Genomic DNA, 12,919 nt, shown 5'->3' on the forward strand with positions numbered 1-12,919 from the left:
ATAATCGAATCGTGTGGTCAGGAAATCGATACTGAATCAAATCACCAAGATGGATGTGATTTACACCCCTATTGTTTCTACCTCTGACTTTTCAATAAAAAGATTTGAAAAAAACAAAAGAAAAACAAAAAAAAACAAGTATGTTTAAAAGAGAATGAAACTTAAAACCTACTTAATGGATTTAAATGTAGGATGATAAAAAACAAATAAACATCCTAACTTTCAGAATTAGGACTGAAATAGCCCCTGACATAAAGTTATAAATTGTTGATAATAGGGGTGCAAATCACATCCATCAATGCGATTCGATTCAGTATCGATTTCATGACCCAACGATTCGATTATTTTCGATACTCAAGAATACACCACGATACGATCAATTGGTTCATTTTTTTTTTACCTTACAGGCTAGACAATGTTTCAAATTTAAAAATAAATCAATGAAAGCTGTAATATTGTCATGTATTTTTTGAGAAACAACAGCAAATAACCGAAGTAGAAAAGTTGCACTCCACCTATTCCTATTAAAACCTCATTCACTGAAAAATAATAATGCCCCTGCGTTATAGATTCTGCAAGGCCTTGCATCAAAAAATACTGCACAAAATCAGTGCAATGAGTGCAATGCAATACCTCGGCTCCAGACGTCCTCTTGGCCACCAAAGTATGCCTTTGTGTTTGCTCAGCTTTTTACCTCAAACCACAGAATCTTTCAATCTAATGCAATGTTGGAGGAAGTTCTTGGAGGCCACTAAAGTATAAGAGAAAGGGTTCCCAAACAGATTGAAATTTGTCTGAGCGCCTTATAGCAAATTAGATTTTTTCCAACTGCAAAAATAACATTACAACTTTCAACCCCTGAGCGACAGTAGGTGGCGCACTTGACTTCCAGCGAAGTAGAATTCGCCTTCGTGCAATCAGAGAAACAAATGCTATAATGTTCTGTTGGTTCTCAGTTCAATTTGCTTCATTTTTTTGTTACCCTGAATATGCAGCTCAGGTGAGTTATTAGGGTCAGGGGTTAAGAGCAGATGAAAATCCTTTTGTCTCGTCTTTCCATATTTGTCTATCTTTACCATAAAAAAGAAGAAGCCTTTTTCAGGAAAGGAATGTTGTTTCATCAGTCGCCCCACTTCATCCTTCAGCCACTTTAAGTCACATTTCCCTCTCACCCTCTCATACTTTTCTCACCACCGTATTTTTGCCCTTTTCTGAACTTTTTTCAATTTTATTTTGTTTTTTGTAATTTAATCTTAGGTTAATTCCTCAATTTTACAAGTTTTAATTTCACCTTATTTTATGCGCTACTTACTTTCATTCTGTAATAATTTGATAGTTTTTTTAGCTATGAGTTATTAATTTCGCCTCTATCTTATCCTCATATTGCTTTATCTTATCTTTAACATTTTTGTATTGCAACATTAGAATAACCTGATTTTCTTAGCATTTAATCAAAAATGTCTCCTTGGGCAGTTGACAATTTCCTAGGACCTTGCCTTACACCAATCCTCTGGTGCCGACCTGGATAACTGGGGGGGAACCTACTCTAAGATACCGACGTCGCAGTAAAATTAAATGCCTTCTGGTGGCACCTACAATCTTCCTCTCACTCTTAGAGAGAGCCTCACGTTCCTATGCGAGGGTCTTGTGGTCCACATGTGGAAAAAAAAAAACCCGAATTGCTTTTCTGCTCCCCAAAAAGAAAAGTTATCTTTTATTTTAGACTTAGTCTTAGACTTAGACAGTACTTTATCGATCCCTTGGGAAGACTTCCTCCGGAAATTAAGGTTACCAGCAGCTTACAGGGCAAAAAAGTATTAAGTTAAATGAAATTAAAATTAAGCAAAATACAAATAAATATAGAGTTCACATTTAACAGAAAAAATAAAAAAAATACAAGTGTTGCTACTCCTTCCCTCTTCCCCCTGTCCCGTGTCGCCTCCAGTGAGGCGTTGTACAGTCTCATGGCGTGGGGGACAAAAGAGTTCTTAAGTCTATTGGTCCGGCACTTGGGAAGCAGCAGTCTGTCACTGAACAGGCTCCTCTGGCTGTATTTATATTCTTTAGTTTTATACTAATTTTAATGCTTTTGAAATGATTATTAATCTTTAATTTAGTTAGTTTTTTTTTGCTAGATTACATTTATTTATTTGATTAGTTTAGTTTGTTTGAGCTAATTTTCCAGTATTTGATTTCTAATAATCTTTAAAGCTGTTAACAATCTGTTGTTTTGTAATTTAGTTTTTAAAATTTACTTTAAACTGTGCCGACAAAAGATGCATCTCACCATCTCAAAAAGAAATGCTTTCTTTTGATCCTCCTGCTGACCTCCAAGGACCTCGATGCCAGAAGTCCTCACTCCCTTAATCTTCTAAACAGGGTATTGAGGCTGGAAGACTGCTTCCTCCAGGTGGTACCTGACACTTCTGACAATCGCTGTCCTCAGAAAAAATCAGTAAAGGAGAATCCTGCTTTGACAACACCAAATTGTAGCGGGAAAAAAAGTATTTGACTATTCATCCTAGTTAAATAAACGGAGACCGATGGATTTCACTCAGTTGGCACATTTATTCATATCTTTGCAAAGAGAGAACAGTTCATCATACAGCCCTTATGGCACAGCATTCTGCTCTGTTCTGATCTGGACAGCGTTCGTTCCCCCTTACTTACAACAATGGAAAAGTTGTCAGAGTCAAAACAAATTACAAACACTTTAGTTAAACAGTAAAATTTTATGAATAAACCTTGAGAAAGAATCTGGTTTGGTATGGGAAGAAACTATGTCTGGTCTACAAACACCATCCTGCAGAGAATTGTCTGGCCTTGAAGTTGAATCAGGCTGAGTGAAAACTTTTATAGTGAGTAAATAGGATAAAATAATATATAATAGAAGAGAAATCTACATTTTCTGACAACAGTTACTCTCAGGTTGCAGTTTGGCAAGCGACAGCTCAACACAAAATGGAAAAGGTTATAACTACAAGTGAGAAGTTTGTTCTCAAAAAAGGAATAAAATTATCCGTTGTTAGGAACTGCAGGGCTTAAAGTTCTCCGGCATAGTGGCAGATTTCCAGCTTGCATCAACTGTGGTTGTATTAGAAGAAATGGGATTGTGTATTGAAATGCATATTTTAAAACCATCAGAAAAGGTTTCTGCTCCAGATAGTTAACAAGCTAGCTGTTAACTGATGCAGGGCTGCCGATAGCACGGCTTGGTAGTGATCTGAAAAGGGGTCCCTATGTCCTCCAGCAGTCTAAGCCTATAGCAGCATAACTATAGAGATAGCTCTGGATAACCTGAGCCACTCTAACTATAAGCTTTATCAAAAAGGAAAGTTTTAAGCATTGCCTTAAGAGCAGACATGGTGTCTCCCTCCGAGGCTAAAACTGGTAGTTGGTTCCACAGGAGAGAAGCCTGATAACTAAAAGATTTGTATCCCATTCTATTTTTAGAAGTTCTAGGAACCACTAGTAAACCTGCAGACTGACAGGTAAGTGCTCTGTTAGGAACATAGAGAATGATCTGATATAAGATCTAGTTTGACCATTGAATGCTTTATATGTGAGGAGAATTCAATTCACAATTCACTGAAATCCTTTCACAGCTCTAAAGTAACGGTTCAGAGGTTAATCTCTAACTATATTGAGAAAAAAAATCTCTAAATCTATATTCTACTAAATTCCTATGAACATATTGCAGCTCAAAAGGTGATGTGATCAATTGACTCAAAATCGTTGTTGGACGATAGCATTCCACAAGGGTAAAAAGGTGACACCTTTCATTTTTGCATATTAAAGGGGAACTTTGTTTTTTTTACATTGGGCCCTTGATTTTACGTTATCACATCATGTTCTAGGCGAATCACTTTCCCCCAGACAACCGCGGTTATATTTTTTATATTCATATTTTTTAAAAACAGCGTGTATGACGTCACCGGCTACCGTTCATTCATCCTGTCCTCTTAACTGCTGCTAGTTTTACTCACATGCCTGGAAGATGTCTAGTGCTACTACCACAGATGATCTTGCTCTCGAAATGGAATTGAATGATTCAGATTAGCTCGCCGAATGAATAGAAGGGGTAGAGCGTAGCCGCCTGGGGCCCGGGCTTCCTGTTACGACTCCAGTCCGGCGCGCAGACGATGTCATACACGCACTGCTTTGTTTTATAAATATAAAAAATAAAACCGTGGATGTCTGGGAGACAGTGATTCGCCTACATGTTATGAATACTGGCGTACCATAAATAATAAATTATGAACAGTTTACTTTGTGCTTCAAGTCATTGCCCATAGGAAGACGTTACCTGGATATAACCTAAAGGAATATCTTCAGAACGGCTCCAAATGAGACAAAACTCATATACATGAGTAGAACATGATGTAATAACGTAAAATCAAGGGCCCAATGTAAAAACAAAACAAAAAAACAGAAGTTTCCCTTTAAGTGTCTTTAATCTTTTTATTTAATTTAAAAACTACAACTACAACTACTACAACAATCAGACACCTGAACCTGGATTAGATTATTCCAAGCTAACAGTGGAGAAATTTCATTAGAATATTTTTGGAAATCTGCTCAACCTCTGACACATTGAGCTGGGGTCTGTCTCTTCCAGGCAGAGGTGTACAGGAAGCGCTGCTGAGTTTAGGGTGTCTCATTGATTCCTCATTTTCCAGACAGTCACTGTGGTGTTGGATGTAAATGCTTTACTTTCCTTAATAATTGTTTGTGGGGAAATACATTTAGGCCAAAATGAATGAAGATTCAGGTTGCTTGATAGGATCCACTGGCTCCTCAACCTCAAGGAGAGAGTTTGGTGCTTTTATGTGAGGTGTCCTTTATTTAACCACCAATAGAACGCCTTTTTGCTGTGTTTGTGTTTCCAGACCGCCTGCAGGATTATGTTGGAAAAGAGGAGGATTTCTCTGACCATCAGCTCTGTGGACAGGGGAGGAAATCCAGTTTGGACCAAGAGGAATCTGAACATCCGCAGATAAAAGAAGAGCATCAAAAGCCAGAACATCCCTGTATAAAAGAGGAAACCATGGAGCTCCCCATAAGTGAGCAAAAAGAACAGCTTGTTCTTAAGCAGACGATTAAAGATACAAGAGAGAATCCTTTCCCATGTTTGACATGTGGAGAAAACTTTCTTAAAAAAAAGCATTTAATGGTTCACATGAGAACTCACAAAGGTGAGAAGTTTTATTGTCTGTCCTGTGGAAAATGTTTCTCAAAGAAATCTAGACTTGATAAACATATGAAAATTCACACAGGTGAGAAGCCTTTTTCCTGTACCATTTGTAACAATAAATTTAATCGAAAGGATCTTTTGACTAGACACATGAGATTTCACACAGGTGAGAAGCCTTTTGAATGTCTGTCCTGTGGAAAAAGCTTCACTAACAAATCTTATCTTGATAGACACATCAGAATTCATACTCGTGTGAAGCCTTTTGAATAAGTCACAGTCAGCAGTTAGATGCCACAGGAATGAACAGTAGAGGTGTTTACCATGTTTGACTGGTGATAAAATGTCCATCTAGAAACTCCTTCACCTCATTACATTAGAAACTCACGGGTTAATGTCCTTTTTTTTGAGGACAGTTTTGAGAAAGCCATTAATTAACAGCTCTGTTTACATAGAAACCAGAACAGATAATGTGTTATTTGGTAAATCCTGTACTCAGTTGATCTAAGCAATTGATAAGGTTAAATAGAAAAAAAAAATCAAGGCAGACCCATACTGTGCAACTTTGGCATGGTGTTGCACATCTTTTTTCTGAATTAATTTATTAAGAAAAAAAACTGTAGTTTTATTTTTTACACTAAGAAACTTTTAGTTGAATGATAAGCTATCGGTTGGTTATATTCCAGAAACAGACTTTTATTCAGATGAAAATATCCTCAGATGAAAATAAAAGCAAAGCTAGTACAGATTTAATGTGCTTTGCTCAGTGTTGCTGATGTTTCTGGAGGATTTTCTAAGAGATCAGCTGCAAATGATCAGAGTTTAACTAATTCAGTGTCTTGTTGGCTTTCATTAGCAATGCATCAATCAGCCCTGCTACGTGTGTTGTTGAAACCAGGCCCACCAACACTCCAACTGTTTTTGGCACAGTGTTAGAGCTATGGTCAATAGATATTAGAATGAAGTAGATCATCTATAGAGGAGTCTCAGATGAAGATTTGGGACATGTATAAGTGTGTGTCAGTCTCAGAGTTAGTCAGCTACAAGCTAATTAATGTTTCAAAGTAGCTCCAGCCACCTTGAAAGGGGGTGCTGGGATTATGGGGTTAAACTACGGGACATCAAAGAACTCAGTTTAGAGGCTGGAGTCTGTAGTTCAGGTAAATTGGAGTCCTAAAATGATGAAACATGTTTGTTTAAAAAGATAAACAGGATTGATGATGTTGATGTTATTTTACTGATCAGTTTGAACCTGCTTTAACTTGGTAAAAAGCCTTTGTCTTAATAATGTATTAAAGAAATCTGACTCTCCTCTAGAAGTGTGAAGTTTCTGCTGTTTAAAGATTTTTTTGAAAGTTTTTCCTTTGAACTAATTCTAATAGTTTTGTTCTTGATTCTGTAGATGTTCTATTTACCTGCTATGATTGAAAGTAACTATCATCTATTTTATACAACTGATTTTATGGATTATATTGTGCTGTGGATGTTTTCAATTATTGTAATCGCTTCTAAATTGATGAACGAGCAGCAATAAAAACCTCATGGATTGTAAAAATGTGCTTCTTTATATTGTTTCATTAAATTGCAATCTTTTTCCATGTTTTCGCTGATATTTTGAGGAAAACTAAAGCTGTAAAATAAATAGTTTAATGGCATTCACCTTCTGTCTTCTCCAGTCTTTCCTGTTGCTCCTCCGTCAGCATTAATCTTTTTGCTTTTTAGAGCCTGAGTGTTTTCAAATCTGGCCATTGGATAAATCCTCCTTTGCTTGTTGGAGAACTTAGATTAGGAAATAATGTAGGTACGTATTCTGGCCCAGTTGGTTTGGCACCTGATAAAACAAGTGTTTCAGTTGCTATAACTGTGTGTGTCCAGAGCCGCTACAACCAAGCAACTAGAGGAATGAAGGATCTAACTATGGCTATGTTCACAATGCAGCCTGAAGGGACCCTAATCTGATTTAATTTTGTTTTATTTGTTTTTTTTTATTGTCAATATGTAATCTGTACCTGATGTTTTCATGACAGTCTGAACATTAAAAATCTGATTTTGCAACAATAGTTCTGGACCATTTATAGAAAAAGTGACAATGTTGGAGGTTTTTGATGAACAACTTGTACAACACAATTTGTGTAGTTGTACACAAAATTGAAAAATAACTACCTGTTTTTTTTCTATTATTCTACAATTACAAACTTATAATTTAACTCTCTCTGCAACTTCAAACTCACCTTCATAGCAAGAATCCTCACACTGCAGCTTTTTCCTGACAGCGTGAGCAGGTTAATATCTGTGCATACAGCGCCGTAATTATTACCAATCACATGTGGTCCCTAGGAGGTAAAACTAAAATGAAAGTCTAAAGAAACCTCACCATTAAGCCTCAGTTTTTCTTTCTGCTGTTTTTCAATATGAAAGCAATCTGAAGAGTTCTTAGCCTCCTGGATTCAACAAGCCCTGTAGCAAATGAAGGTCCCCTGAACTTTGTCTAGAAAGAAGTTATCTAATTGAGATTTTAATTCCTCATGTTGAAGCTGCTCCTCAGATGATATAATTGATTTTCTACATAATTGTTGATATAAATCAGTTGTTATTGTTTTTTTGCCTCAATTTTATAAACCAGTTTATTAATCCTGACTGCAACTTTCTTAGCACTAAATGTGAGCTATTCCTATTACCTCAAAGGTGAAAGTTCCATCAATGAAATATTCTTAATCAGGTTACTAATTTCTGTGCAGAAATCCCTATTATGCCAGAAGTTAGTTCAATTACCAAATAAAGGATGATGGTGATTTACATTTAGTCAAAGAGAGAACAAAAGTAACAGCAATGATCAGTTAAAGGGGATGGTAATATTTTACCACACAATATTATAAATCATGTAAGGAATCAACCAATAGTCTACTTGAGGAATTTAATCAGGTGTTTTGTCTCAGATGCCTTGATCTCCAACAATCAGATTAAAACTGGAGAATAAAAATATCCTCAATGAGAGGATGCTGCCATTCAGTGGGAAAACGATTATTGAATCCATCTGGAGCTACAATAATCTCCCCTCCAATGAGAACCTGTTCAGTGAAGTATTTAAGCTTCCACTGCTCTATTTCCTTTAGGTTGAATTTGTTATTTGTTAAACACAGTTCTTAGAAATATGAATTGGCTACAATATAATGATTATTTTGAAGTCTTAGTCTTTTTTTATAAAATCCTTGTACATTTAAATTACAAATAATACAAATACAACAAAAAAGATCATAATTACTTATAAAAAATCCCTGCTATATAGATCCTTTCTATAACAACCATTATGCTTTATAAAAACTTAGACAAACATCAATCCCATTTTCTATGCACAGAGTTTATACAAAATTTAATTTGGGAAGTCCAGGCTCTGTATCACAGGTGGTTTGTGCGGTAAATGTGCTTGAATTCAAGCAGAGTTAATTCTTTACACCGCTCATTCTGGGCTATCATGGAAAGGTTTCATGAGTCTTAAGATCTATGAAGAAAACAGAACACATAACTGTTATGTTGTTCCTGCTTTTTACATACTGTGATTTGGGTAATAAAGGTTTTACAAAAAAGTTGGATTTCTAACCCTGAATCAGAAGCATAGAAGTGGCTGCAGTACCCTGAGGCAATGCCTTCACTATAAACCCCCTTAACTCTCCTCACCTTCCTCGTCCCCAGAAACCTGCACTGGATGAAAGTGTGGCGATACTCAGCTCTAAACTCTGAAAATAATTTTCCCCAGTCAAGAACACCTACAATTTCAATAGGTTTTAATGTATGTATATAAATCCAAATCCTACCTCTCCTGAATAATCTGTATAAGCTTTGATACAGCTCTATAAGCCTTATCAAAAAGAAAAGTTTTAAGCCTAACCTTAAAAGTAGACAGCTAGTTGGTTCCACAGGAGAGGAGGCTGATAACTAAAAGATCTGCCTCCCATTCTATTTTTAGAAATTCTAGGAACCACTAGTAAATCTGCAGATTGAGAGCAAAGTACTCTGTTAGGAACATAAGGAACAATCATATGTCTGATATAAGACAGCTTGGCCATTTAAGGCTTTAATAAGTGACAAGTAGGATTTTAAATTCTATTTTGGATTTAACAGGAGGCCAGTGAAGGGAAGCCAGGATAGGAGAGATATGATCTCTCTTTTTAATTTTCATCAGAACCCTGGCTGCAGCATTTTGGATTAGCTGAATACTTTTAACTACAATTTGTGGACTTCCCGATAGCAAAGAATTACAATAGGCCAGCCTTGAGGTAACAAAGCATGGAGTAGTTTCTCAGCATCTCCCCTGGACAGGATATTCTAATTTTTGCAATATCCCTCAGATGAAAGAAGGAAATTCTAGAAACCTCTTTGATATGGGATTTAAATGGCAGGTCCTGATCAAAAACCACAACAAGATTTTTTACTTTATTATCTGAAATCAGTTTAATCCCATCCAAATGAAGTGACTGGCTAATCAGCTTCTTTTTTAAAGACTCTCGTCCAAAGGCTATAACTTCTATTTTGTCTACATTCAGAAGGAGAAAGTTATGAGCCATCCAGTGTTTTATGTCTTCAAGACATGCCTGTAATCTGTGTAATGGGTCAGCTTCATCTGGATTTATAGACAAATATAGCTGGGTATCATCAGCATAACAGTGAAAATTAATCCCATGCTGTCTAATAACTCTACCGATTGGAGCATATATATAGTAGAGAGAATTGGTCCTAGCACTGATCCTTGTGGTACTCCACAGGTAACCTTTAAGCATGAGGAAGATTTGTCATTAATGTGAACAAATTAAAATCGATCACATAGATATGATTTAAACCAGTCCAGTGCTGTTCATTTAATTCCAACAAAATATTCAAGTCCTTCTAAAAGAATATTATGGTCAACCGTATCAAATGCAGCACTGAGATCCAACAGGACGAGCACAGATACAAGTCCATCATCTGAGGCCATGAAAATATCATTACCAACCTTCACCAGAGCTGTTTCAGTGCTATGATGAGCTCTAAAGCCAGACCAAAACTCTTCAAAAAGTTCATTATGGTGTAAGGGATTGCACACTTGTTTGGCAACTACTTTCTCAAGAATTTTAGATAAGAAAGGAAGATTGGAAATAGGTCTATAATTGACCAAGTTATTTGGGTCAAGAGACAGTTTCTGAAGCAAAGTTTTAATACAGCTACCTTAAAAGCCTTTGGTACATATCCCTGTAACACAGATAAATTAATCACATCTAAAATGGAGGAGGAGATCAAAGGGAATACCTCCTTACATAACCTGGTTGGAACTGGATCTAATATACAAGTTGAAGGCTTAGATGAAGACAATAGCTTTGCTAACTCTAAAAGTTCAACTGGATCAAAGCAGTCTAAACCTGGTTCAGATTCCATGACTACCTCAGATGCTGCCCCACCCTCCAGAGACAAACCAATCGCAGATAGAGGAGTGATAATGATCTTATTTTTAATAAGATCAATCTTATTTATAAAGATTCCAATAAAATCATTACTGCTAAGAGCAGGTGGAATGGACGGTTCAACTAAGCTATGGTTCTGGGTGAGTTTGGCAACTGTATTAAAAAGAAAGCTAAGATTATTCTTATTCTCTATTAATGAGGAGAAATATGCTGTTCTTGCTTTACAAAGGGTGCTCATATACAGCAGTAAACTAAGGACTAGGTAGGATTCCCGTAGGCCTGGGTTAGGGTTAGGGATATATTTCCACTCCAGTTTGCTAGCATTTTGCTTCAAAGTGCGCAGCTCTGCATTAAACCAAGGAGCCAGCTTTCTATTTTTAACAGTTTTCAGTTTCAAAGGAGCTGCATTGTCTAAGGCAGTATGCAGAGAACTAGCAACCCCACCAACAAAATCATCAACCTTTGAAGGGGAATAAACTAAGCTTTTGCACTCTGCAGCACTGCTCAGTGACACAGAGGAGAAAGAAAGTGAAACAGATTCTTTAAAATTTATAACTACACTACCTGATAATGATCTGCTAAAACTGAACTTTGTTCTGGGGGAGGAGAACTCTGTTAAAGTAATCCTGAAGGTTATTAAAAAGCGGTCAGAGAGGACAGGGTTGTGAGGAAATACTGTTATTTCTTCACATTCTATGCCATATGTCAGCACAAGATCCAAAGTATGAAGATGAGAGTGTGGGACTATTCACATTTTGAACGAAGCCAATAGTGTCTAAGATAGCGTTAAAAGCTGCTCTTAAGCTATCGCTTTCAATGTCAGCATTGATGTTAAAATCTCCCACTATGATGACCCTGTCAGTGTTTAATACCAAATAAGAAAGGAACTCTGAAAATTCATCTAAAAATTCAGAGTAAGGACCTGATGAATGATACAAAGTTACAAAAAGAAGAGCTTTTCTTGCTTTGCAATTTGGATGAGGGAAATTAAGTGTTAAATGTTCAAAAGAGTTGTAAGTATTAACTACATTGGGAGCAGTGACGTGCGGTGAGGTTCATAGCTGGTGAGGCACTGACGTCATCAGAATCAGATTTGCAAATAGATGCATAGATTGACAGCAGTTTACAGGTTATGTTTCACTTCTGCATCCTTACACATACAAACTGTAGCTCACAAAACACACATTTCCTTAAAAAACAAAACAAAATAAATGTTATTACTGTCTTACCTTTACTTATAAATGAATAGAAGTCCTCCTTATCTTCCTTCAGTTTTAAAAGTCTCTCTGTCTCAATGGAGATCACTGCCAGGGAAGAAAGCCTTCCTTGATCCGTCCTGTTCCTGCCTTATGTTTTCAGTCTCTTGAGCACCCCCTGCCATGAGGCAAGAGAACTGCCTGCCTCACCTCGAACTTGTTCTCTGCCGTTTATAATCGCTCATTACACGAAACACGTTACACAAACACAGTTGGTGACAAAAAGCTCTGTACATTATATACATAAGCCAAATTATTAGAAATAAGTTCACATATTACATTTGTTTAAACCATTTTATTGACGCCGTACAGCAACATGCTCTCTCCGCTTTGCAGCCAGCGCAGAGCCAGGGGTTGCGCAATCCAAGGTGAGGCAGAGCTCGCTGCTGCCTCACCGGCATCGCTTCCAAGCATTTGAATGGGAAAATAAGAAAATTCAGCGATTTTGAACAAATAAAAATCGAAATTGGTGAAGCTACATGAAAAATGAATATTTTTTAGTACAAACCACCGGATGAATATAACAATTTAAATTACTTTATGATTATATATTTTCTTTCTTTCCATGATGGCTGGTGAGGCACTGCCTCACCTGCCTCCCCTGACCGCACGTCACTGATTGGGAGTAATCAGTAAGTCAGACTGAAATATTGTTGCTAATCCTCCTCCTCGCCCAGAACTTCTGGGTATGTGAAAATTTAAATAGCTTGAAGAATTGTCCTCATTTATGCTACACATAATCGTCTTGCTGCAGCCACGTTTCTGTTAGGCAACATAAGTCAATGTGATTATCACAAATCAAGTCATTAACTAGTAGAGTTTTAGAGGAAAGAGATCTTATATTAAACAGACCAGATTTAATGGAGTTATTTTAATTCTAATTAGATTATCATGATATACTCCTTATGTAATATCTGCGAATTTATTAGATTTTGGTCGTGGGCAAGACACTGTCTGAATGGCGTAAAGAGTGGGTAACAGTAGAAAAGCTGCAGAGATGTTGTGTTAAACTACAACTCTGCTTCCTGGTCTGCACCCTG

The 12,919-nt window shown here is 36.8% G+C and overlaps 1 long non-coding RNA gene across 3 annotated transcripts; it reads left to right on the top strand.

Annotated features, from left to right (window-relative positions):
* The first annotated feature begins 2,706 nt into the window (after positions 1-2,706).
* On the top strand, positions 2,707-6,851 carry LOC119780185. 3 transcript variants are annotated; one of them, XR_005280353.1, is made up of 3 exons: positions 4,551-4,603; positions 4,890-5,276; positions 5,361-6,851. It is a non-coding gene; the product is annotated as an uncharacterized LOC119780185 (long non-coding RNA). The 3 variants fall into 3 exon arrangements; XR_005280354.1 differs by lacking the exon at positions 4,551-4,603 and adding an exon at positions 2,707-3,491 and having other exon boundaries at positions 4,890-6,851; XR_005280352.1 differs by having other exon boundaries at positions 4,450-4,603; positions 4,890-6,851.
* The last annotated feature ends 6,068 nt before the right edge of the window (positions 6,852-12,919 follow it).

The sequence above is a fragment of the Cyprinodon tularosa genome, unplaced genomic scaffold (assembly GCF_016077235.1).
Source record: "Cyprinodon tularosa strain WSP-4 unplaced genomic scaffold, ASM1607723v1 ctg1568, whole genome shotgun sequence".
NCBI lineage: Eukaryota > Metazoa > Chordata > Actinopteri > Cyprinodontiformes > Cyprinodontidae > Cyprinodon > Cyprinodon tularosa.